Source organism: Trichechus manatus, unplaced genomic scaffold (genome assembly GCF_000243295.1).
Source record: "Trichechus manatus latirostris isolate Lorelei unplaced genomic scaffold, TriManLat1.0 scaffold00059, whole genome shotgun sequence".
Classification (NCBI taxonomy): Eukaryota; Metazoa; Chordata; class Mammalia; order Sirenia; family Trichechidae; genus Trichechus; species Trichechus manatus.
This window is the reverse complement of record NW_004443995.1, coordinates 12,447,354-12,472,825: the sequence shown is the minus strand read 5'-3', so window position 1 is coordinate 12,472,825 and position 25,472 is coordinate 12,447,354. Positions and strand designations below refer to the sequence as shown.

Sequence of the window (25,472 nt, the reverse complement as noted above, 5' to 3'; positions counted from 1 at the left end):
CCAGAAAACCTGCCTGTCATGTCCTATCCATCCTTCAGGACCCAGCTCAAAGTTCTCTTCCTCATGATTCTCCCTAGAACTTGAAGTCAGAACTAATCTCTCCTTGTTCACTCATCTGAAAGAGCCCTGGTGGCGCAGTGGCTAAGCACTTGACTGTTAACCGAAAGGCTGGCAGTTCAGATCCACAAGCCGCTCCATGGAAGAAAGATGTGGCAATCTGCTTCTGTAAAGATTACAGCCTTGGGAACTCTATAGGGCAGTTCTACTCTGTCCTATAGGGTCACTATGAGTTGGAATCAGCTCAATAGCAACAGGTTTATTCATTCATTCATTCATTCAACAAATAATTATGGAGTACCTGCTGAATGCAAGGCATTGGTCTAGGTGCTGGGAATAGAAAACCAAAATAAAGATCCCTGCCTTCTTGGAGCTTACATCCCAGAGGAGGAAGAGGTGTTAAACAAATAAACAAAAAGAACAAATTTATAAACATAATATGTAGTATGCCAGAGGAGCCCCAGTGGCACAGTGGTTAAGAAATTGGCTGCTAAACAAAAGGTTGGCAGTTGAAATCCACCAGGCACTCCTTGGAAACCCTATGGGGCAGTTCTATTCTGTCCTATAGGGTTGCTATGAGTTGGAATCGACTTGGTTTGGTTTTTGTTTAGTATGCCAGAGGGTGATAAGTGCTATGGGAAAAAAAAGTAAAACAGGACAAGGAGGATTGTGGGTAATGAGTAGCAGGTGAGTTGCAATTTTAAATAGGATGGTCAGGATGGACTTCACTGAGGTGGTGACACTTGAGCAAAGACTTGCAAGAAGTGAAGGAGTTGGCCATGCAGCTATCGTGGGAGGTGTTCCCTGCAGAGGGAAAGTCGCTGTAATGGCCCAGCTGGTGGAAACATGCCTAGCACGTCTGTGGAACATCAAGGAAGCCAGTGTGGGTGGAATGGTGTGAGTAAGGGTCAGAGCAGTAGGAGAAAGTCAGACAAGTAACGTGAGTGACTGTGCGTGTGTGTGAGTGACTGTGTGTGTGTGAGTGAGACAGACAGACAGAGAGAGACAGAGGAGGGCTGTGCAGCTCAGTAAGACATGGTAAACTACTGAAAGGCCTTTTGCATCTGGTGAAATGGGGAATGACTGGAGGGTTTTGAGCAGGGGAGTGATATGGTGTGGCTTACATTTAAAGGATTATCCTGGCTGCTGAGTGGAAAACAGAGTGCAGACACAAGGGTAGGAGCAGGGAGACCAGCTGCAAGGCTGGAAGCAAGGCGAGGGATGAGGGTGATCACCTTGAGGTGAGCGTAGGGGGTGAGAAGGAGGCACATTCTGTGCATATTATGAATGCAGGACCAACAATCCTATGCTATGTTTATATTGATTTTGTATCACTCTAAATTATGTCCACTGTGGGCTTATCTTCTAAAAGGCTTCTCCTTGTGGGCAGGGATTGTATTTTATTATCTACGTTTCCCATATCGTGCCCAGCAGAGTTTAATAAATGTTTAGGAATTGAGTCATAATTCCCCATTGTGCCAAATTTCGCCATATAACATGCTGCTTCTTTTCTGAATAGCTAGAATTAGTAATGCATGAACTACAAGCTAATACATTGATCTTCTCATGCTATTTAGAGAAGAAATGTCACAAATGACAAACTGTCTTTCACTAAGCTAAAGTTATACAACTCTTTCCTGAGATTCTTTACTGAGTTACAAAGAAAATGTAAAATATCAAATGGAATTGGCTGAAAAAAAGCAGACAAAATTGAATTTTCTCTGTTTAAAAGAAAAAAAAAAACTCCGGTTCCTTGATGATTTGCCACATTTCCCTCTTCCCACTTAATTTGAATATTTTGCATCTTTCCTAAAGTCGGTGGTGACCCTGAGCTACATCTCCCCAATGGCTTCTCACAGAGATGTTTTTTCCCAAACACCAAGCAGTCAACATCAATTTCAACATAGGGCTAATTTTATGTTACTTTAGCAGACCATCTTTCTTGGTTTCAAATTAAATATCTTACTCCTCAGGAGAACCACAAGGGAGCTATCCAAAAATAGTAAGAGAAGTAAAAGATTTCAAAATCATTACACTAAGAATTAGTCAACTATCTCCTCCAAGAATCTCTTCTTTGATCCTTTATCGACCCTTATTAAATGAATTAACATAGGGAAATACATGACTCAAAACGAAATACTTTTATGCTGTTCAGGGTGATGAAAAAGTTTTGGAAATAAATAGTATTTGATGATTGCACAACATTGTGGATGTAATTAATGCCACAGAATTGTACACTTAAAAATGATTAAAATGGCAAATTTTATGTTAAATATTGTTTGCTTTGGGTGCCATCAAGTTGATTCTGACTCATAATGATCCCATGTGATAGAGCAGAACTGCCCCATAGAGTATTCTTGGCTGTAATCTTTACAGGAGCAGATTACCAGGTCTTTCTCCCGCGAAGCTGTTGGGTGGGTTCAAACTGCCAACCTTTCATTTAGCAGCCGAGAATTTAACAGTTGCTCCACCAGGGCTCCTTATGTATTGTTTACAACAATGATTTTTTTTAAAGGACTTTTAGACTATACTTTTGTCATACTAGATGTTATGGATTGAATTGTGCCCTCCCAAAATATATGCTGAAATCCTAATCACTGTACCATATGACCCTGTTTGGAAATAGGGGTTTTCCTTTTATGTTAATCAGGTCATATCAGAGTAGGGTGGGCCTTAAACCTAACCACTTCTGAGTTACAAAAAGAGCAGAACAGACACACACAGGGAGAAGAGGAAGATGGAGGACTGAGACAGGCCCAAGATCCCAAGGATTGATGGCAGCTACTAGAAGCTGAAACAGACAAGGAAGGACCTCTGGTGAGAGCCATGCCTTGAATTCGGACTTCTAGCCTCCTGAATTGTAAGACAATAAATTTCTGTTCTTTAAAGCCACTCACTTATGGAATTCTTTTGTTATGGCAGCACTAAGTAACTAAGACACTAGAGTAGCTGTAGATTGTCAAGCTGGGTCCAGAATCAATGCAGAAACAACTAATAAGGTATACAAAATCAGGGTTTTGAGAACCACGAAAAAGTACAGCCAGTTGTCCAGTTTTATTTTATTGAGAATATTAAGTACTCTAAAGGTTACCTGGTTAAATCAAAGACACACAGCCACCTAGTGCTTATGCTGGAACCAGAAGCCAAATCTCTCAACTCCTGTGCTTCTCTGCACAGCCCACTTGCCCAGTCTGCAGAGAGCCCCTGAAGGGCTACTTCCGGTGAGCTCGGAGCAGCCGCCCCTGGTGGAGGCATCCATCCCTCCACCTTATTGAATTGGAAATTAGCAAGGGGGTTCTCTCAGATGAGGACAGGATTTACTCTTTATTTTGAGATAAATCATTATGAAGTGCGTATCCATTACTCTTAGACTCTAATTTCTCTAGCCCTTCTTCTTTTTTGCAGTCTGGTCAAAAACTGATTCAAACGCCTAAAGAATTTAGCACTTCTACTGGCAAAGCCAAAGCTTAATTTCCTACGCCTTCCTGTGCTCATGGACACAAAGGTTAAGGCTCCACTATTAACTAAAAGACTGGCACAGTTTGAACCCACCCAGAGGTATCCCTGAAGAAAGGCCTGGCCATCTGCTTCAAAAAGGCCACAGCTTTGAAAACCCGGTGGAGCACAATTCTGCTCCAACACACATGGGGTCACCATGAGCCAGAATCAACTCCACCATAACTGGTTTTTGGTTCTGGTTTCTATGCTCATGGAGTCCCTGGGTGGTGCAAACAGTTAATGACTTCGGCTGTTAACCAAAAGGTTGGAGATTCAAGTCCACCCAGAAGCACCTCAGAAGAAAGGCCTGGTGATCTACTTCCAAAAAAATCAGCCATTTAAAACCTTATGGAGCACAGTTCTACTCTGCACACATGGGGTCGCCATGAGCTGGAACAGACTAGAAGCTAACTGGTTTTTATATGCTCATGTGAGTAAGAATAGTGTCCCTCCAAACATGCTGAAGTGAGTATGTCACAAGCTAAAGAAGTTGTCGATTCAGGTACTAGTCCTATCAAGCAGTGATATGGAGATCCAAATACCCTTGAATAATACAGAAAGCTAATATCTACACCAATCTTGCCAAAAAAGAAGCCCAAAACAAACAAGCAAACAAATCATTTCTTAAACAGACCATGGCTGTCCACTAAAATACCCAGATATTTCTCAACCATCCATTCCTCATCTCTTTCGCAGATGATGCAACCACTGAGTTACATTCTCCTCTGGACTGCAAGGAAACTCAAATACATAAAAACTATTTTTTTAACTCATAATACTCTACTAATAGCTCTTCCCAAGATGCTGCTACTGAAATTGGGGTTATTCAAATAATAAACCCCCAAATAATTGTAACACATGGCCTACAAAGGGCAAGACTTGGGAAGAAACATACCTGAAATTATTCTGGCATCACCCGAGGGCAAATGAAAGGTGAGGGAAGCTTCAGAGAAATAAATGCAAGATGAGTGGGAGGTGTGCAGAGGTGAGGGGAAAATCGTAACAGACTCAAGCAAACGTGCTTTCAGTTCACAAAACGGAGGCAACAAGGTTTTTCCACACAAATATCAACTTCTTGCCTGCTGTGCTCCTCTCTATTTCCACATTACATTTCATCAGGGAGGTGTTCCTTAAAGACAGGGGCGCATTCAGGTACCGTAAGCTCACCTTACAGCAGCGTCCCTCTGCAGGGCCTTCCAGCACCTTCCCTTGCAAGGAACTCACTTTCACACTACATTATGAGAAAAGGTTCTCTCTTCAGGAAGCTCAAAAAAAAGCCCTCCTGCAAGCCAGAGGATTCATTTGCTTGACACCACAAACTTTGGAACAAGCAAGGCTTGACTTCTGCCTCTCTTGCACAATTTGAAAAGCCCCCAGGAGGCGAGACACCTCCATTTTCCTGTCTGTCAACCAGCGAGGAATCGTCGCGGAGCACGTGAAGCGCCCGGAAACGCTTCCCACCGCACAGCCACCATGGATTTCACAGCTTTCCTAACGAAGGCTTCCCGGGGAAGCCTCGAAATGGCCAATGTAAATAACTGCCTTGTAAATACATTATTTTTAACCTCCATAAGAGGAAAAGACTTCCACCGCTAATTTTACAACAACCTATGTCGCCTGACTGGCGGGTTCACGCAGCGCTCCTGTCAAATTTTACACAACAGTCTGTTTTGTTTTGTTTTCATGAGAAACTCAAAGAATTAAGAATAGAAATAGTGCAATTACAGAATGAAAATATACTGAATAAATTTTGCTTCAATGTGGCAAAAACTTCTCTTTGGGGAAAACAAAACAAAATTCCACTACCTAACACATTTATTTATAATTCAGTTCTCAAGCAGCAACTCAGTAACTTGATAACCACAACTCTTGCTGCATTCTCAGAAGAGAATGCCTTTTCAACTCCCTTCCTTTCTGGTTTGACAGTTTTAATCAGCTGCATGTAATAGGACCGATACTCAATTTAGGCCATTCTCCTTCAGAAAGATCAGGATAGAGAAAAAAATACAAGAAAGAGACACTGTTAGAGGTTGAATTGTGTCCCCCAAAAGGATATGCTGAAGTCCTGCCTGTGCGTGTGACCTTGTTTGGAAATAGGGTCTCTGAAGATATAATTAGTTAAATTAACCCTGAGGTCACACTGGAGTAGGGTGGGCCCTAATCCAATATGACCAATGTCGTTATAAAAGAGAAGACACAGAGACACTGGCACGGAGAGCGGAACACCATGTGAAGATGGAGGCAGAGACTGGAGCGATGCATCTACAAACCCAAGAACACTAAGAGTTGCCAGGAGCCTCCAGAAGCTAGGAATATGCAAGAAACAATCTCCCCCCAGTGCCTTCAGAGAGAGCACAGTCCTGCCTACACCGTGATTTCAGGCTTCTAGCCCCCAGAACTGTAAGACAATAAATTTCTGTTGTTTTAAGCCACCCACTTTGTGGTACTTTGTTACAGCAGCCTAGGAAACTAATACAGACACCCATTAATTTTCATGCCTTTTGGTTGAGACTGAACCAAGTGGAGATGGAATCCTAGTCTCATCTTTAAATCAACCCACAAACCATTCCTACCAGTAGACCCACATGAATCTAGCCAGCAGGATTTGAAGAGAACAGGACTCAAATTCTCAGAATAACCTGGGCTGTGGTTGACTCACATGGCCAACCCTCCAACAGTCAATGCCTCTAACACCCTCTTCTAGCGACTACTGGTTTGTTCACCTGGTACCTACCAACTAATCTTCTGGTTCATTTTCATCTATAACTCTTCCATGTTTTCCTTTCCGCTTAATGCAAATCTATAACTCTATATACGTACCTATCTTCCAAGGCCACAAATCTTTATCAGTATTATCTGTTATGCCTATAATAAATATCAAAACCCACTGCTGCCATAGAGTCGATTCAGACTCTTAGGAACCCTGTACGACAGGGTAGAACCGCCCCATAGGGTTCCCAAGGCTGCAATCTTTATGGAAGCCGACTGCCACATCTTTCTCCTTCAGAGTGGCTGGTGGGTTCAAACTACTGACCTTCAGTTAGCAGCCAAGCACTTAACCACTATGCCACCAGGGTTCCTTTTATGCCTATAATACCTACCTCGAATCACACCGTTAACTTTTTCATGCAATTTTGTAACGTTTAAGGAGTTGTATATAAAAGATGGAGCCCTGGTGGTGTAGTGGTTAAGAGACATGGTGAGCTATGGCTGCTAACCGAAAGGTCAGCAGTTGGAATCCACCAGCCACTCCTTGGAAACCCTATGAGGCAGTTCTATTTTGTCCTGTAGGGTTGCTGTGAGTCAGAATCGACTTGACAGCAACAGTTTTTTTTTGTTTGTTTTTTGTTTTTAAATATAAAAGATACTAACAAAGCCAATGCTGATAACTGATTTAATTCAACAAACATTTACTAAGCATTTACTATGTTCAAGGAATGGTTCTCTGCAACAGGGAGACTCAGAGATGGGACAGTCTCTGGCCCCAACAGTCTATGATCAACAGAGGAGCTAGAGTTGTAAAAACATACAAAGTACAACGACTGGTGCCACAACAAATGGACAGAGCACAAAAGAGGCAACGATTAATTCCAACAGTGGCATGGCTTTTGAAACGGACCTTGAAGAATAAGGAAGATTTTAACACAAAAACTGGAAATTCATTTATAAGTGGGCTTGTTCCTCTGCAAACTATCAAAAAGGAAATCTCTCAAGCACGAAGAAAGCTAATATTCAGGTGATATATGTTAGATAAATTAACTCAATAAAAATTTATATTTTTAATCGTTCACAATTTTAAAGCACCCAAAACCAAACAAGTTCCTGTCGAGTCGTTTCCGACTCATAACGACCCTATAGGACAGAGTAGAACTGCCCCATAGGGTTTCCAGGGAGTGGCTGGTGAATTCGAACTGCCGACTGTTTGGTTAGCAGCTGAGCCCTTAACCACTGTGCAACCAGGGCTCCTTTTTAAAACACCCAAACCCAAACCAAACCCACTGCCACTGAGTTGATTCTGACTCACAGCTGCCCCACAGGGTTTCCAAGGCTGTCAATCTCTGCAGAAGCTGACTGCCACATCCTTCTCCATCGGAGGTGCTGGTGGTTTCGAACCGCTCATCTTTCAGTTAGCAATTGATCGCTTTAACCACTGAGTCATCAGGGCTTCTTTTTAAAACATACTATCTGTTAAATCATTAAAGGTAGATTTTGCCAATTACTTTACCGTGCTCACTAGTTTTTAAATCAAACCATTAGATTATAAATTCCTTGAGGCAGGACCATGGGTTAGTGATTGTTGTATTCTTGCTCAATGCCTTGCACATAGTAGGGATATTAGTCAGGGCTCCTGTAGTTGTAAATGGCAGAAAACCACCAGGACTGCTTAAAGCAATAGGTAATTTTGTCATACCAAACAAAAATGGGCACAATAGAGCCAGAGTCAGATATGAAGTCTAAAGCACCATCAAGGCTCATTTGCTTCTAGTCCCTTCTCTCAGAAGTTAGCCTCATCCTCTCAGGCCACCTTCCCCAGGAGTTTGAAAACCTGGCTATAACTAGTTCTCTGTTTTCAGACTCAATGGAGAAAGAGGAAGAGAAAGAGAGAGGGTGGGGAGAGGGAGGGGGAGAGAAGGAGAGGGGAGAGAGGGAAGGAGAGAGAAAGGGAGAGGGAGGGAGGGTGAGAGGGAAGGAAGGAGGGAGAGACGGTGAGAGAGAGAGGGAGGGGGAGAGAGGGAGGGAGGGAAAGGGGGACAGACAGGGAGGAAGAGGAAGAGAGACCGAGACAGAGAGAGAGAGAGAGAGAGAGAGCCCTTTCCCCTGTGATTGGCCTGCTGAAGGTCATGTTCCCCTTCTTGGACCTACCACAGAAGCCAGAGGGTGGTTCTACAGTTGGCTCAATCTGGATCACAGAAGAAAGGAGAGGGAAGAGGTATCAGCAAGACAAAAGCAATGACCTCTACAATGTTTAATAAAGGTTGATTATACTGCATATTAGGCTGTTCAGGACCAGTTTTATTCTTTCACACGTAAAACATATCTGGATTTCGGCCAGCTTTACCTGCCAATTTTTAAATTGTCCCTCTGTAGCCTGAAAGCCTAAACACATCCTCCACATCAGCTCTGCCTGAAGTTAAGAGACCTCTCAGGTCTTCAGGGCTCCAAGTCCATGTCTGAAGTAAATGCTTGGGAGCACAATCAACTCCACAGGACAAAACCATGGAGGTTACAGTCATTGAAACATCGATGCCCAGGGCACCCAAGCGCTGTCAGGGTGGCTCATAAGAAAACTGAAGAACTGCTAGTTATTTAAAACTGCCAGGGTGGAGAAGACAAGCAGATTCCTGTCATGAGTCTGGCTTGGGAAAGGGTGCCATGAGGGCATGAGGAAGTGAGAGAAGTCTGGAGAGGATAAGAGTCCACAGACTGAGACAGCAGGAAGGGCTCCTGGGTCAAGACGAGTACTCTGCAGACAGCCGTTATTTTCAAATTATTATTTTAAATGTCCAGGAGTAAAATAAAGGTAACAAAAATTAACACGTCACTTCTTATCTTCCAAATGAGTTCCAAACAGTACTTAAGCCAGATTCAATATTCTCATAGAAGGTGCTTAACCAGATCTTTCAGTGACCAAAGAACTCCCCAAGTGCCTCCATTAAACTTCCCATCTCAACATAAATGTTAACTTCTTCATTCTGCTAGCTGTTTCGATCAAAATCCCCTGGGTGGCGCAAATGGTTAAGCGCTCAACTACTAACCAAAAGGTTGGTGGTTCAAACCCACTCAGAGGCGCCTTGGAAGACATGCCTGGAGATCTGCTTCTAAAAGGTCACAGCCTTGAAAATTCTATGCAGCAGTTATACTTTGCACACAGGGGGTCACCTTGAGTCGGAATCACTGAGGGCAACCAACAAAACAAAAAACCTTGACTCCTCTTTTTCTCTCACACCCTAGGTCTAATTCACTTGCAAATTCTTTTGGTTCTACTTTCAACATACATCCCAAATCTGACAACTTTTCACCATTTCTACCCCTACCATCCTGGTATACAACACTGCCACCCCTCGCCTGGACTATGGAAGTAGCCTTCTGGCTGGTCTCCTTACTGTTAATTCTTATCCCACGACTCTCAACCAGCAGCCAGCATAAACTTTAAAAAACATTATGCCTGATTTCACTCCTCCTGTTCCCAAAGCTTCCACAATAGTTTCCCATCTTTCCCAGAATAAAATTCAAAACCTTTACCTAAGACCCTATGTAATCTGTATCCCTCTGACTTCATCTCCTACCACTTTCTCTTGTTAGTAATCTACCTCAGGGCCTTTGCACTTGTTCCCTTTGCCTAGAATCTTTTTCCCCCAAGTAGCCACATGGCTCATTCCCTTACTTCCTCAGATCTCCCCTCAAAGGTTACTGTTTATGGTCCATGTCCCCTTACTAAAATAGAAGCTCCATGAGAGAAGAGACTGTTTTGTTCACTGCTGTATCCTCAGCACCTAGAATGGTACCAAGCACAGAGTGGGCACTCAGTTATTACTTACTGAATGCATGAATGGAAAAGCAGAATCGGCTTAACCATCAAGAAAGGTAACACCTGTCAGTACTGGAAATGAGAACTATTTTCAAAATTATAAATTACAATGCTATTTTTCACATGTGAGTCAAACATGAAATAGGGGAAAAGAGCCTCCTTCACAAACTTTTTCACCAAAGTTCCCCTAATGGTCAAGGAAAGAGAACAGTACCTTAGGGGAACTTGGGACTGAAGCTGAAGCTTCCTCCAGAAAGCCCCAAATTTCCTTGAGTTTGAGCTTAACATTTCAAGCAAATTCTACATTCTAGTTTATACTGTATCTGTGCTTGTCTTTACTTAATAATACAAGGATGTTTCCCACAAATCATTAAAGAAAACTTATTCTCCAAGAGGATGCACTGTGTTTCTCTGGATACCCACTAGGTTTGGAGATACACACACCCTAGTTGGAAAAGCAAGAAAGTATGAGAAATACCTAGCACAGTGGCTAGAGCTCAACAAATGGTGGCTATCAGTGTTACTCTTATTACTACCCGTGTGAAATCACAAAACAGTACTAGTCCTGTTACCCTCATCTATGGAAAGAAAAGCTAAAGCACAGAGGATAAAGTAACTTTCCAGGATTATACAATGGATTGGAAGCATATCATGAACTATAACTCTGTTTGCTGAACTTGAATTTTGTCAATATGAATTATTTTAGAGATGGAAAAGTCTTGGAGATTTAGCCCACACAGTCAGTTTCTAGGCAGAGACCCAGACAGGATCAGTGAATTGCCCGAGGTCCCATAGTCGATTTACAAACATGGGCAGGACTTGAGCTGAGAAGTCCCGATCCCAAGGGCAGTGCTTCTACTAGTAAATCATGTTGCCTTTCAACGATTATTAAGTGAATGAATGAATTCAAGAACAAGGCCTGGCAAATAACAGGCTCCCAAAAGACATATACTGAATGAATGAACAATACACATGGAACTAAAAAATATACCAGGTACTATCACCAACTAACAACAACATGCTACACATATAGCATATTCATCAGCGAATTCGATCCTCACAGTAATTTTATGTGGTAGACCGTACTCTCTTCATTTTACAGAACCAAGGTTCTGAAAAGCTAAATGGTACTCAATACACATGCTTATTGAATGACAAAGTCACATCCAAATCCAAATTTTCAGAACATCTAACAGAACATAAGCAGCTAGACAAAAAAAATAATTTCTCAGGTAACCAAAAAGTGCCAAAGTACTATTCAGTGCCCAACATTTAAAATTTTTATTTTATCCATTTTGATGGGATTTTGTAATGCACACACACTCAAACATGATCTGTTGACTACTGCTACTGTGCTGTAATACCTAGATACGCCTCAGGAGCTACTGGGACTTTTCAGCGGCTTACACCCGTATTAAATGGCCTAAGCAACTGTGCTTTTAAGTTATTATTCCTACTTTAATAGCCCTTCTGAAGGTTTTCTTTGTCTATTATGCCTCAGCAGAAGCCTCTCTTTCTATGTTTGTGGCTTCGTGTCTCCACAAGTTGAGATAACAATAACCAGGCTTACTACAACTGTGTGCAAACTAGGAATAAATAAGTAGGCTTAAATGAAGGCATAAAAAACTTTTTCTAGATTGTTTCACCTCTGAATTCTAAACTGTAGAGCTGATGTTTGTGTATAAGCTGGGTATTATTACTGCACAAAACTGACCACACTGCCAGTTAGTGTTAAGGTCCCCTAGATTGGAAAGACTATTAGCAGACGAATAGGTCATTTTTGCCTATCTCTAAACTTTAGCCTGGAGCCCTGGTGGCACAGTGGTTAACAGCTTGGCTGCTAACCAAAAGGTCGGCAGTTCAAATCCACCAGCAGCTCCCTGGAAACCTTCTGGGGCAGTTCTACTCTGTCCTATAAGGTCATTAGGAGTTGGAATCAACTCAATGGCAACGGGTTTTTTTTTTTTAAACTTTGACCAAATTTCTTTCAAATGAAAGATTCTAAGAAAGACATTAAGCAACAGAGGCCTTCTATTCCTAGAGCTACTTGGAAATCTCCTAACAAAAAAATATATTCATCATAGCTGTAGTAAATTAATAAGAAAGGGATGGTTCACAATAGCACTTGAATCCACCTGCCAAATGCCAATCTAGGTACCAAAAATGTACTGGTTAGTCCACGGATTGATTACCTGCTCCTTCACCCTTTCATGCCCCTCTGTGTTACACAAAGCACAGAGAATCTGTCCCCTCAAGCAATCAGAAGTAAATTTACCATGGCTACCACATCATTATCAGAAAAACTGTCTGCTAAGGCTAATAGATTGGTCGATTATCTGCTTCCTTGACTTTTATTTCCTCTTGTATAAATGTTTTCATCCTAACATTACCAATACCTGTTATAAGATGAACGATAAACTACCAAACTACTGAAATCAATAGGAAATTGTTAATAGATCAAAAAAGAGCTAAAAAAAAAAAAGCCCTAATAACATAATACTGCACTCTGTAGTCTAAGAAATAGCACAGACAGACAGATGAATGGCTATTTATCCAAATCTTAGCTTACATCAAATGATACATTTCTTTGTGGGGGCATATACCAAATACTGACATCATGCATCTTGAAATGAAACATATTATGGTCATAAGCATTCTGCCTGCCAAAGGAAAATTTCACACAGTAAGCCCTTTATTTACTAAAAATACATGTATATCCCAAAAGAAAAAGGCCTGGGGGGATAAGAGATTTAGCAAGGGAGAGGAAATGAAATTGCTTTGTATTTAGTGTTTAAATACATATAAAACAAAAGCTGCAGGAAGGCACCCCCCAGCCCCCACGTACTCACAAAAGGATACTGGAGCTACTGAACTGTGTTGAGTATCCACTGAGTATGCACAAGCGTTTATGACACCAAACGACAACCGATTACAAGGACAACCCTAACTCAAAGTTAACTTTAAACACTGATTTAGGCCAACAATTTTAACCTTTACTCCTACCAGGCTTTGTGCCAGGACTGCTATCAAGTGGTCAAACGTATTCTTATTTGTTGTTTCCTTTTATTTTCCCTGCCACCTTCTGGCACAGACTTAGAAGTGAATGACAGAAAGCCAAACGACAATGGTAACAACAAAAAACGGCAACCAACCAACAAACTAAGGCAACTCCAAGGGCCAGGACACCCCACAGCTGGATTAACATCCCCGAACAACTCAGCGTCCAGTCCTGTGTGTATCCACTTAATTGTCTTTGAAGAATCCTGCTGGTGATTTCCTTTCTTCTTGGGCATTCCTTGGGCATTCCACTTGAGGGTTTCAAGAAGGAACGTTTGCTAGGTCTTTCACCTGAGAAAAATTTGGCACTGTTTTCTAGCTGTCCGTCCCCATCAGGGAGCCCTAGTGACGCAGTGGTTCACAGTTATGGCTGCTAATCAAAAGTGGCCACGGCCATTCGCTATTATTCATATATCAGTTCCTCTTATTCTTAGCCTTGTAGGAGTCTATAAAATGCCCTTTGTTTGTATTTGAATAAGCACATCAATTCTTTCTCATCTTCTAGAACTATGTGCAGTTCCCCAGCTGCAACATCTTTCGTGTATTGCAAGAACTTAGTTAACTAGCTTAGGAGCCCTGGTGGTGCAACGGTTAAGCAGCTCGGCTGGTAACCGAAAGGTTGGCAACTGGAACCTACCCAGTGGCTCCACTGTAGAAAGACCTGGCCATCTGCTCCCATAAAGACTGTTGTTGTTGTGTGCCACTGATTGATTCCAACTCATAGCAACCCTACGGGACAGAGTAGAACTGTCCCATAGGGTTTCCAAGACTGTAATTGTTATGGAAATAGATTGCCACATCTTTCTCCCATGGAGTCACTGGTGGGTTCAAACCACTGACTTTTCAGTTAGCAGCTGAGCGCTTAGCCACTGTGCCACCAGGGCTCCTCCCATAAAGATTACAGCCTAGAAAACCCTGTGGCGCAGTTCTACTCTGTCACATGGGGTCACTATGAGTCGAAATCGACTTGACTGCACCTAACAACAACAACAGTTAACTAGCTTAGCTTCCACCACTAAAGAGGTATTTGAAAGGAGGGTGAAAATGTATTGAGTAATTTAAAGTTCATCCGAGGAATACAAGTTTGAAAAGATTTTTGATGTGAATATGCCCAACTAGGAAACCCTGGTGATGGAGTGGTTAAGTGCTATGGCTGCTAACCAAAAGGTTGGCAGTTTGAATCCACCAGCTGCTCCTTGGAAACTCTACGGGGCAGTTCTACTCTGTCCTATAGGGTCGCTATGAGTCTGAATCGACTTGATGGCAACGGGTTTGGTTTTGGTTTTATGCTCAACTAATCAGGCTTTTTTTTTTTTTTTCCTTAATCTATATATGTTTTTAAGTTTCTTAGAGAAAGTCAAATTCTTTTAGTAATTCCATGTTAATATTAGCAGTACTAAATCCTCTAAAGCAAGGGTCAGCAATCTTTTTCTGTAAATGGCCAGATGGTAAATATTTGAGGCTTTGTGGGAAACATACGGTCTCTCTCCCATATTCTTCTTTGCTTTTTGCTGGGTTTTTTTTTTTTTTTTTTTTAACAACCTTTGAAACTGTAAAAACCATTCTTAGCTCAAGGGGCTGCACAAAAACAGGCCATGGTTTGCTGACCTCTGCTGTAAAGAACAGGTTCTTTTTCTTTATAATAAAAGCAGAATAATGCTTTAAAGTAGTATTAAAATTCAGATACATGGTGACAAGTTTCATCATCCTCTTTCTAAACTAGCCACTTGTGTGAGTCATTAAGCACCTTTGTGCCTTGGTTTCCTCATCTATAAAATGAGGTGTTAGGATAGATCAGTGACTTACAAACCATACACCTCAGGGGACCCTAGGATTCTAAGGGAGGCATGGTCTTCCACCCATCTCCACCTCCACCCAGCACATGTCTAACAAGCACAGCTCTCCTTTCATCTTTTCTACATACCAGAGCTCTCCATAAAAACAAGGGATCCACTGATTTTTTGTTTTGTTTTGTTTTGAAAAACACTATACTAGATGATCTCAGGAATCCTCCATGGTGTTAAAACTCTGTGAATCCATTATTCATAAAAAGGGTCATCAATCCTTTTTCAATCATTTTACTGGGGTGCAAATGTCAGGCATTGATGGTTCAGTGGTAGAATTCTCCCCTCCCATGCAGGAGATCCAGGTTCAATTCCCAGCCAATGCACCTCAGGCACAGCCACCACACCTGTCAGTGGAGACTTATTTGCGTGTTGCTTTGAGGCTGAACAGAGGAGCTTTCAGACTAAGAGGAACTAGGAAGAAAAGCCTGGCAATCTACTTCTGAAAACCAGCCAAGGAAAACTCTATGGAGCACAGTGGTCCAATCCACAACAAGTCATGAAGATGGCTCAGGACCAGGTAAAGTTTTGTTCTGCTGAGCACGGGGTCACCATGAATCGGGGCCTACTCAATGGCAGCTAACAACAACAACGGTCAGGCAAACAGGAAATGTTTTAAATCCAGCATTAAAGTATTTAAAGGGAGGGAAGCAAAAGCAAGAAAGATTTTATTCTGAGGTGCTCCCTGTCCTTACTTAGATGTGTGGAAATCCACCAGATAGCCACATCGGAGGGTTCCCAAGTCCCATCCATGCCAATAAGACAGTCAATTCGCACATTGTTTTGCTTAGGGCTCTGGAAAAATGCAGGATGGTTTTGTGGTGGAAGGAGCACTGGGCTGAGACTCAGAGACCTGGGTTCCACTCTGAATTTGGGATATACTAGCTATATAACAAGGTGCCCTGGTAGCACAGTGGTTAAGACCTCAGCTGCTAATCCAAAGGCTGGCAGTTTGAATTCATCAGCTGCTTCGAGGGAAAAAGATGTGGCAGTCTGCTTCCATAAAGATTATAGCCTTGGAATCCTATGGGGCAGTTTCACTCTGTCCTAGAGGGTCGCTATAGTCAGAATCGACTTGACAGCAATGGGTTTGGTTTTTTGGTTTGAGATATATAACTCCTGATGTTTATTTATCAAAAACTGGAAAACCTAATATGTACTAACCTATAGACTTGTTTTTGGTGATACAGTGATGAACCAAACAGATGTGGTACACTCTGCCCCCCATTACTCAGATCCCTCATCCGTAAAGCAGGGTAACAGCACCTGCTCTCCCTCCTATACAGGGTAGCTATGGCAAAGCATTTGTAAACTGACAAGATTAAACTAGAAAACTACAGATTCCCCTCTTTTAAATAAATAAAATATACAGAACTTCAAGAATAAACCAAAACCAAAAAAAAGAAAGAAACCACACCCTTTGCCACTGAGTCGATTCCAACTCATAGCGACATTTCTCAGGCTGAAAGAACTGAAGAGAAAATTCAAGTCTCAGGTTGCAGTATTAAAGGATTCTATGGAGAAAATACTGAATGATGCAGGAGGTATCAAAAGAAGATGGAAGAAAGACACAGGGTCACTGCACCAAAAAGAACTGGTTGATGTTCAGTCATTTCAGGAGGTAGCATACGATCAAGAACTGATGTTACTGAAGCAAGAAGTCTAAGCTACACTGAAGACACTGACAAAAAACAAGGCTCCAGGAATTGAAGGAATACCAGCTGCGACGTTTCAACAAATGGATGCAGCACTGGAAATGCTCACTCATCTATGCCAAGAAATCTGCAAGACAGTTACCTGGCCAACTGACTGGAAGAGATCCACATTTGTACCCATTCCAAAGAAAAGTGATCCAACAGAATGTGGAAATATCAAACAATATCATTAATATCAGACACAAGTAAAATTTTGCTGAAGATAATTCAAAAGCACCTAACAACAACAAATCTTTACAGGGAGGCCTGATGGCACCGTGGTTAAGAGCTCGGCTGCTAATAGCTCAAATCCACCAGCCGCTCACTGGAAACCTATGGGGCAGTTCTACCCTGTCCTATAGGGTCACTATGAGTCGGAATCAACTCGCCAACAATTTTTTTTTTTTTTAAATATTTACGAAAGCAGACAGCCACATCTTTCTCCCCCGGAGTGGCTGGTGGGTTCAAACCGCCGACCTTTCGGTTAGCAGCAAAGCACTTTAACTACTGTACCACCAGGGCTCCTCTCCAAGAATGTACCAAACTGATCAAATAAGGCAACAATTTGGTTTGCATAGCAGGAAACTGTTTATAGAGCATGAGGCAGTACAGCAAAATGAAAACGGATAAGCTCTGGAACAAGACACTCTCACTCAAATCCTGCCCTGCTACATACTGGCAGGACACCTCCAAGCCTATTCTCCCCTTCATAGAATAGGATACTAACACCTGCAACTTCGAAAAGCTATTGTGAGGGTAAATCAGAATTACATAAGTAAAGCACCTGGCATAGAGTTGGCACTCAGCGAATAAGTTCTCCCTTGTCCTCCCTCCTAAGCATCGAGAAATCTCAGATGGGAAACGTTACGTTTTAAATAGTAGGGCTTGCTTCAAGACTGTTGATACTGCTACCCAGCTCTGTGTCATAATCACCTTGATCAAAGAGGACAGGAAACTTCTGCTTGTTAAGACCATGGAATTCAGATACAGAATATGCCCAGTCATCAGGAAAATCTTACAGTCTTGGCAGTTTGAGGACAGAAAGAGAACAACGGCCAATAGCTGAGGGAAGACTCTCCAGTCTGGAATGTGCCACAGACTTCCAACCACAAAAATTCTCTCTTGCTCTTAGACTGTGGTATCCCCCTGTGGTGTAGGCCATGGCCTTCTGCTCTTCTCGGCAAGTCTCCTCAGGAAGCACATGATATCTCCGATCAAGCAAAAAAAACCCGTTGCCATCGAGTCGATCACGACTCATAGCAATCTTACAGGACAGAGTAGAACTGCCCCATACGGTTTCCAAGGAGCAGCTGGTAGATTCGTACTGCTGACCTTTTTGGTTAGTAGCTCCCTGTAGCTCTTAACCATTGTGCCACCAGGGCTCCGTTTGATCAAGAGGGGACTGTAATACAGAAAACTCCAACACTGGTGTCTGTAAACTGTGTCCAGTCATCCCTAGGTCACGTTGACATGGACGTCCATGGTGCCGCTCATCGCTTCCCACTCCTCCACCCCCAGTTGTATAACTTGGGCAAACTGTTTTCTCAATTCTGAAAGAGCAATATGGCAGATGTTCTCCAAAGTCCTTTCCACCTCTAAAAACCCTTTGATTCTGTGACCCATTCTTAACTTCTTCATTCATTCATTCATTCATTCAGCAATATTATGGAACACCTTCTATCTCTTCTACTCTGCGACCCATTCTTAATTTCATTCATTGATTCATTCATTCAACAATGTTTACAGAACACCTATCACTGATTTTGTGACCTGTCCTTAACTTCTCCCTCATTCATTTATACAACAATATTTATTGACCACCTACTATAAATACCAAGGAACCTTCGTGGCACAGTTATTAAGCACTTGGCTGCTAACCAAAAGGTCAACAGTTGCAACCCACCAGCCGCTCCGCAGGAGAAAGATGTGGCAGTCAGCTTCCATAAAGATTACAGCTTTGGAAACCTGTCCTACAGGGTCGCTATGAGTCAGAATAGACTCAACGGCTCACAACGACTATATATTATACCATGTACTGTTATATACAAGAATGTACAAAAACAAATGAGATGGCCAATGCCCTTAAAAAGCTCAGTCAATAAGGACAAAGACAAGTAAACAATTATAATACAGTATGGGAGATACAGCCCCAGAGCTGTGCACCAGGTGCTATAGGAACCAGGGGAAAGGAAGCCTAATTCTGCGCAATAGATGGAACAATGGTGGAAGAGGAGGGGACGCAGAAAAGGCTTCTCAGAGAAATGAGGGGTGAAGAATGAGTAGCAGGTTGTCAGGCAATGTGAATGGTTGAAGATATTCCAGAAACAGGGAAACGAATATACCAAGGCAAGCAGTATAGGCACGGTGGCGTGCAGAACACGTAATTCCATATGAATGAAGACAAGGAAGGGGGGTGGGGGTCAGGTGATACACTGCCTTCTGTGCTTTGCTAATAGGTACAGTCTAGAAGTCCAAACTTTATCCTTAGAGTGAATGCCTAAAAGATTCTAAATAAAGATTTGTTTTTAATCTGGATTACATGAATGTTTTTGAAAGACTACTATAGTAGCAGTGTGAAAACTGGATTAAAGAGGCCAAGGAGGGCTAGGAGTGAGACTGAGACAAAAAAGAAAAGAAAAAAGATGTAGTTTGGCTAGTTAAGAGCTACAGTTGCTAACCAAAAGGTCAGCAGTTTGAATCCACCAGCCACTCTTGGAAACCCTATGAGGCAGTTCTACTCTGTCCTATAGGTTTGCTATGAGTTGGAATCGACTCAACGGCCAACCAGTTTGGTTTTTTGGCATGAGAGAAGATAAGAGTGTAAACTAAGGCAATGGCAAAGGGGTGGGCATGATGAATTTAAGAGAGATTTTGGAAGTAGAATCAACAAGACTTAGTGATCATTTCAATGCAGGAGGAAAAAGGGGGTGGCATCTAGGGTTATACCCAGATTTCTGTGTTGGGACAGTGGGTTAATGGGTAGTGAGAATAGCAGCCCAGAAAGTGAACACAAAAAGACCAGAAATGCCCTCAGCTCCCCAGACCCGAAAACCTCAGCATCTCTGCATGCATTTATCACTCTCCAAGGTGAACCAACCCACTGGAGTTGTCCCTCTCCAACAGGAATGCTGGGGGGACAGGAAGCCACAAGATAAGCATGGAGCACCTTCACAGAGCAACAATTTTACACACGTTTGTGGGAAAGGAAATTTAACTGATGAGTTTATTTAAACCATGACTTATATTTTCAAACAAACACATATACATTACAGAATAGAGTGCATATTTTCATCCAAATTTGTAGAAAGAACAAGAGACTTCAAAGGTACCTTAATGAAATGTCACAGAAGCTGTTCATATTAGTTTGCAAGGTCAGGGTTCCCTGTCTTCAGGGTTCTCTGCCTTTTGGGTACTTCAGTGAAAACATATTTCAAAGTGTTCATTATAGCATTATCTAATACAGCTCCAAGACTCAGCATCTCCATGACTACGTGCCTACTTCAGAGCAGTGGTTCTCAAAGTGTGTTCCATGGACCCGTAGCAGTCTCCGAGACACTTTCAGGAGTCCTCAAGATCAAAGCTATTTTCATAATAATAACAAGACGCTATCCACCCTTTTCACTGTGCTAACATTTGCACGGATGATGCAAAAGCAATGGTGGGTAAACTGCTGGTGCCTCAGCACAATCAAGGCAGTGGCACCATACTGGACTCGTTGTACTCTGCACTGCCACACACTCACAGTAAAAATAAACAAAACACAGAAACAAACACTGACTGTTTCACTTAAGAATGTCTTTGATGAAGCAGTCAAATTATTGATTTATTAAGTAATGACGTTTAAGTAAACATCCTTCTAATATTATGTGTCATGAAATGGGAAGTATGCATAAAGGTAGGTACGCATACAGGAAGGTAGCTGTCTCAAAGAAGAGGACATGTGTGATTGTTTGAGTTGGGAGCTGAACCAGCCACTTTTTTTCATAGAACATCATTTTTATTTGAAAAGTAAACAACTTAAACTATAGTCACTCATATCAGGGCATTTGGCAGACTTTTTTTGAAGATGAATGAAGTAAGGTTCATACTTGATGAAAAACTGACAGTATTTGTTGCCAATGACAATAGTTGAGCTTTCAAGAAAGTAATAAAATTTTGGGAAATTGGTATCCTACACTAAACTTGACAGTATTTAAAGAGTTGTCAGATAAGATCAGTGGTGATATTAACAACAGTATTTTTTTGATATTGTATAATGAAATGTGTCAACATTTGAAAGATCTACATAACTCAATGAACCGGTATTTTCCAAGTGACCAATGAGTGATGTTACATGCCCAATGATCTATTCAAGTGAAAGATAAAAAACTGAACCCACTGCCGACTCATACCAATGGATTTTAACGTAACAGAATACAAAAAGTTCACTGAAATGGTTTCAGATTCTACACTGCAACCTTTTTAAGAAGCTAGTTCTTTCGGAGTTTTGGTGTAGTATCAAAGGAGAATATCCACAATTATCTGAAGAGGCTATTACGTATCTGTGTGAGGTCAGATTTTCTTGACTAATTCATCCAAAATAACATATTGCAATAGATTAAAAGCAGAAGTAGATATGACAATCTAGTTGTCTTCTATTGAGCCTACCATTAAAGAAATTTGCAAAAATATAAAACAATACCACTCTTCTCACTAAATTTTTTTGTAAATATACTTTTCATTAAAAATGTGCTATTTATAGTTAACATGCAATGGATTATGATCATGATTCTTAAGAAAATATTTAATTTCTCAGTTTTAGGTTCTAATATGGTATATCAATACATATAATGTATATACACAAAAGCTTTCTTAAAGTCATCAATAGCTTTTAGCAGTGGTAAAGGAATCCTGAAACCAATATGTTTGAGAACCAGCCAGTTAGAGAAATTTATACTCAAACCAAGGAGTCCCTGGTGGTGCAAACAGTTTTGTGCAAGGCTACTAACCAAAAGGCTGGCAGTTCAAACCCACCCAGAGGTACCTCATAAAAAAGGCCTAGTGATCTGCTTCTGAAAGGTCACAGCCATGAAAACCCTATGGAGCCAGTTCTAGTCTGACACACGTGAGGTCGCCATGAGCTAGAATCAACTCAATAGCAACTGGTTAAAAAAAAAAAAAAAGACACTCAAACCAAAGTACATGCATGTTCACAGAAACACTGTTCATAACAGCAAAAAGTGGACACAAACCAAACATCCGTTGTGGTCTGCTTCTACAGTGTCATAGTAGAGAGCAGAGAAAATAATGCACCACAGCTACAGGCATCAACGTGGATAAATCTCAGAAAGACAGTGGAACAGTGGAAAACCACGGTGCAGAATGCATGCAGTATGCTGTCTTTACAAATTCCAAAATCAAGCAGAACTAAACAATATGATAAAACTATAAAGAAAAAGCACAGGAAATGATAAACAAAATTTAGGATGATGGGAACCCACAGTACACAGAGAGGTTTAACAGCATTGAAACTTGTTAGATTCGGGGGATAGGTTTACAGAGGTTCACTTTATGATTACGCTTCATTCTATATACATACATGCATGTTAAATGTATTTTTTTTTTTTTTTTTTTGTAAACAGCAGTGATTACAAATGGGAGGCGCTGCAGCAGAGCTTTCCTTGCCATTAGCCAGGAAGCACAGAGGGAAGGAAGGGAAGTAGAGAGGGGCAGCCCTGGATGAGGGCTGCAGCTCCGGCCCAGAGAAGCCGTAAGTAGGTGCATCTCTTCCATCAGCAACTTCAGAGGTCTCATCCCACTGCCAGCCATCTGAAGCAGGTTTCTCAACAGGTCTCCCTATCTGAAAAGGACCTTTCTGGACTAATGGACCACAACTATCACAGCCTCCACCAGATTGAATCCAGTACAACTAGATGGTGCCCGGCTACCACCACCGACTGTTCTGACAGGGATCACAATAGAGGGTCCCAGACAGAGCTGGAGAAAAATGTAGAACAAAACTCTAACTCACAAAAAAAGACCAGACTTACTGGCCTGACAGAGACTGGAGAAACCCTGGGAGTAAGGCCCTCCGGACACTCTTTCAGCTCAGTAATGAAGTCACTCCTGATGTTCACCCTTCAACCAAAGATTAGACAGGCCCATAAAACAAAACGAGACTAAACAGGTACACCAGCCCAGAAGCAAGGACGAGAAGGCAGGAGGGGACAGGAAAGCTGGTAATAGGGAACCCAAAGTTGAGAAGGGAAAGTGTTGACGTGTCATGGGGTTGGTAACCAATATCATAAAACAGTATGTGTACCAACTGTTTAATGAGAAGCTAATTTGTTCTGTAAACCTTCATCTAAAGTACAATTAAAAAAAAATCATATTCCTGCCCAAAAAAAAAGATCCTTTCTTTCTTCAGGCCATCATCCTCCATCTCCACTATTATCACAGTGAAAGAAACTGTCACATTTCACAGTTGCTCTTTGTGTTATAGCCAAACCACTAAACATAACAATCATAATCCTCCTGCTATATTTTCCTACCTCCTATCTCTATACAGGAAACTCTGGCGGCACAGTGGTTAAGTGCTACAGCTGCTAACCAAAAGGCCAGCAGTTTGAATCCACCAGGTGCTCCTTGGAAACTCTATTGCTATGAGTCAGAATCGACTTTGATGGCAACAGGCATCCTTATACAACACCACCTGTCTGTCAGTTTGTCCTACTGTGGTGGCTTGTGTGTTGCTATGATACTGGAAGCTATGCCACCAGTATTCCAAATACCAGCAGGGTCACCCATGGTGGACAGATTTCAGCAGAGCTTCCAGACTAAAAGGGACTAGGAAGAAAGGCCTAGCAATCTATTTCTGATAATTAGCCAACCAAAACCTTATGGTTCACAACAGAACATTGTTCAAAATAATGCTGGAAGATGAACTCCCCAGGTTGGAAGGCACTCAAAATACAGTGGTGCAACAATGAAGTCGAGCATACAGGACCGGGTAACATTTTGTTCTGTTGTATGTGGGGTCGCTATGAGTCACAGCCAACTCAATGGCAACTAACAACAACAATCTTTACACCACCAAGTTGGCCCCTCCAGTTCAGTGACGTCCCTTCTCTTAGTGTCTCCTGCGTACTTGTAGTTTATTTCAACCTCTTTTGGCTAATGTCACCTCTTTGGCTTGGAATGTTCTCTCCTCTCCTCTCAAGATCTAAATCCATTTCTTCATTTCACCACTGGGGTTCCATTTCTTCCTTTAATCTATTCCCTCTGAGTTGATTCCAACTCATAGCAACCCTATAGGACAGAGTAGAGCTGCCTCATAGGGTTTCCAAGAGTGGCTGGTGGATTCGAACTGCCGACCTTTCAGTTAGCAACCGTAGTAGCTTTTAACCACCGTGCCACCCGGGCTCCATTAGGATGCTTTAAATGTTGCTGATCTCGCACAGCGATTAAGCGTTTGGCTGCTAACCAAAAGGTCGGCAGTTCCAATCCACCAGCAGCCTCTTGGAAACCCTATGGGGCAGTGCTACTCTGTCCTATAGGGTTGCTATGAGTCAGAATCAACCCAATGGCAACAGGTTCAGGGATCTCCAAGAATCTTTACCCCATCCCTTTTACTTCCCCTTTCCTCAAACATTTACACATCTAATTCATATTATATTGGCTTGCACTTGTTAACATATTGATTATCCTCTGTGATTGTTTTGTGTCAACATCTGAAACAACTGTCAGTGGAGACTGCACTCTATACCACTTCTGTGAGTCAGGTGAATACTCAAAATTTTTTCTTAATGAATAAGCACCAAGTGGGGCAACTCTCAGCTGATCAAATCCTTATTACCTGTCTAACATGATACCATGTATGCTGCCATGTACTTTCTCCTAAAAGGTTTTCAATTCAGTATATTGAAAGATGCTTCTCCCCACTGTAGGAACAGATTCCTCATTTTATAATGGAAATCAAGCAAAGCAGTATTTGCTTTACAGAATTCTTTTTCATAATATTGAATGATTTTAGAGTTCAATCTTTCTCCTCTTCAACCCACAGCACACTACTTGGAGTCCTTACAAGATTACCCCCTAACAGATGGTTGAACTACCTTCTTCATAAATATGAGACATTCTGTTTCATTTATGGACAGTTTTAGTTATTCAATAGGTCCTTGAATTAATGAAATCAAAGTTATCTTCCCTGTAACTTCTACCCTATTGGTCCCAGTCGCTGTTTAATGCTCAGTAGTTCATAAATCTTTGAAAATACTTTATCTGTTTATGTTTCTCTCTTCCTTCTCTCACTTGGCTCTGAACTTCTTAAAAACAGGGACCATACTCTATTCAGCTCTATATACACCTAATTGCTGGCACACAAGAACTCTGTTACTTTTTGTTGAATGAATGAATGAATAAAGTATCAGTTTTCAGATAGGAGCTGAGAATTTAGGATGAATGACAATTCAGAGTAACTATACTCCCTTTAACACTCGACAGACCTTCATAACTTGAATGCAGCTACCATGCACGATTTTCATCCACCCCTACTCCTTTCTTCAAATTAAGCACTCCCAATTGCCTCAATAATTAATTAATTCCTCATGATTTCAAGAGCCTACAACAGTCTAGGTGCCTCCCTTCTGGTGAGTAGTTTATCAATTTCCCCCCATTAAATTGGGGCACCCAATCCAGGATTCAATATTACAGATGTGATCTAATCAGTTTACAAGAACGATGTTGCTGCCCTTGTTCTGAATGTGGTACTTAAATTAATTCAGCTAACTGCTGAAATGCATCCATTTTTCAAAT

General features: G+C 41.6%; 1 protein-coding gene across 2 annotated transcripts in view; it reads right to left on the bottom strand.

Annotated features, from left to right (window-relative positions):
* Positions 1-25,472, bottom strand: part of ZNF827 (zinc finger protein 827) — a 199,308-nt gene that overhangs the window by 159,542 nt on the left and 14,294 nt on the right. The gene's annotated exons all lie outside the window — the stretch shown is intronic.